The sequence below is a fragment of the Microcebus murinus genome, chromosome 2, assembly GCF_040939455.1.
Source record: "Microcebus murinus isolate Inina chromosome 2, M.murinus_Inina_mat1.0, whole genome shotgun sequence".
Classification (NCBI taxonomy): domain Eukaryota; kingdom Metazoa; phylum Chordata; class Mammalia; order Primates; family Cheirogaleidae; genus Microcebus; species Microcebus murinus.
Window position 1 is genome coordinate 109,291,070 of NC_134105.1, and position 1,677 is coordinate 109,292,746.

General features: G+C 54.7%; 1 non-coding gene across 1 annotated transcript; it reads right to left on the bottom strand.

Annotated features, from left to right (window-relative positions):
- Positions 1-699: 699 nt before the first annotated feature.
- On the bottom strand, positions 700-772 carry TRNAV-CAC (transfer RNA valine (anticodon CAC)). The gene has a single exon. It is a non-coding gene; the product is annotated as a tRNA-Val (tRNA).
- Positions 773-1,677: the final 905 nt, after the last annotated feature.

Sequence of the window (1,677 nt, forward strand, 5' to 3'; positions counted from 1 at the left end):
CTTAAGATTCCCGTGGGGAGACACTGAGAGAGAGAAAGGAGAGAGAAAGGATGAACAATTTCCATGACTGAGAACTGGATGGTGACAACTTAAATCAAGAAAAGAAACGCAGTAAAGGCAGGTTTGGTGGGGGCGACAGAGTAGAGCGACTTGTGATCCTGGCTCTGCCACCATGTTCGGTCAGGACTACAGGGTTAATGACACCCGCAATCCGCACTAAGCGGAATAATCATAAACTCTCTGGCAGAGACTGATGGATCTATCGCGGTCCCAGCCGAAGAGGCCGGAACCTGAGCAGTATCTGAGAAAGGGACCGGCTGTTCAGGACCTGGTCCTCAGGGGTCCAGGTCGGAACCGACAACTTCACTGAGTAGCCATTGCCGGCTCCCAAAGTGTCAAGGTCAAGCGTCTTCCGCGCGTAAGGAAAGACTCCACACAGAAACTGACGGGGCAGAACCCCGGCACAGGTACCTGAGGATCTCGTCTCACTGTTCTCGAGGGGCCCAGCCACCGACAGCCGCTGCCGCCAGAGGGCGCCATCGTCCGCCTCCTGCGCGCGCGATGCCGAGCTGCTGGGCGACTCGGGCCTGCGCCTGGGTCCTTCCCACTCGCCTCGGACCCCGGAGGCCTGGGATTTCACTGCTATATTGGTGGATTACAGGATTGGAACAGAATTGACAAAAGGAAAAACGTGCGTGCTGTTTCCGCCCGGTTTCGAACCGGGGACCTTTCGCGTGTGAGGCGAACGTGATAACCACTACACTACGGAAACTAGCCAGCAGCGGGCGTCTAGCAAACACTTCTTGAAACAGAGTTTCTTCACCGTGTCTATAACCAAGGAGAAGAGTTTCAGGGCGGACGGTAACACAAGCCCCGGCTTCACACACGCGCCAGGAAACAGCCAGTCAGGCCGCGCCTGCTAGCGGGGAATCGTAACACGCGGCGAACTCCCTGGTGTCTCTTCAGGAAACTTCTGGCACAATTAGGGCTCCAGCCAGGACTCCGAGGCAGTGGAGCGGGGCTCCAGGCTTCCTCAAAGGCTCGTCGTGGAGTTTCTCCGATCCCGCGGGTTCCTCAGGAGTGCTCGCGGGGAGCGCGGACGCCGGGGGCGAGGCCGCCTGCCGGCACCTAGCGCGTGCGCCCTGGCAGGACTGGAGCAAAATGGAGCAGTGGGACAGACCGAAGAGACGGCCTTGGCCATGCTAAGGGAAACCCGCTCGTATTTGAAACAGCATAAAAATACAACCTTACTTTTGTCCAGCACTTATTAATAACTCAGAAGGCATGTTCACACTCTCTCGCACTTAGTTTTCACGGCAGTGCTATGAGCAGAGTATTAAACGCTGTTTCAAAGAGACCGAAGCTAAGTAAATTTAACTTTCATAAGATGGAAGCGCCGCCACTTAACGCCGAGGAACGGTCAGCAACCTTGTAGTTCTCAGGCGGCATCTCGCTTATCTGGACTACACCCTATTGTACGAGGAAGCAAAGGAAGAAGAAAGAGTGAATAGTATGCCTGGAGGGGTTCAAGATACCTTTGTGGCTGATCTGCAGAACCCCAAAATACCTCGTGTAGTCGAGGTCGAATGACTATTCTCCATGGTGTTAGGGGTGAAATTATCTGAAGAAGTAGGGAGTGGAGACAGTTTGGAGATGCCATGTGAGCAAGGCATTAGG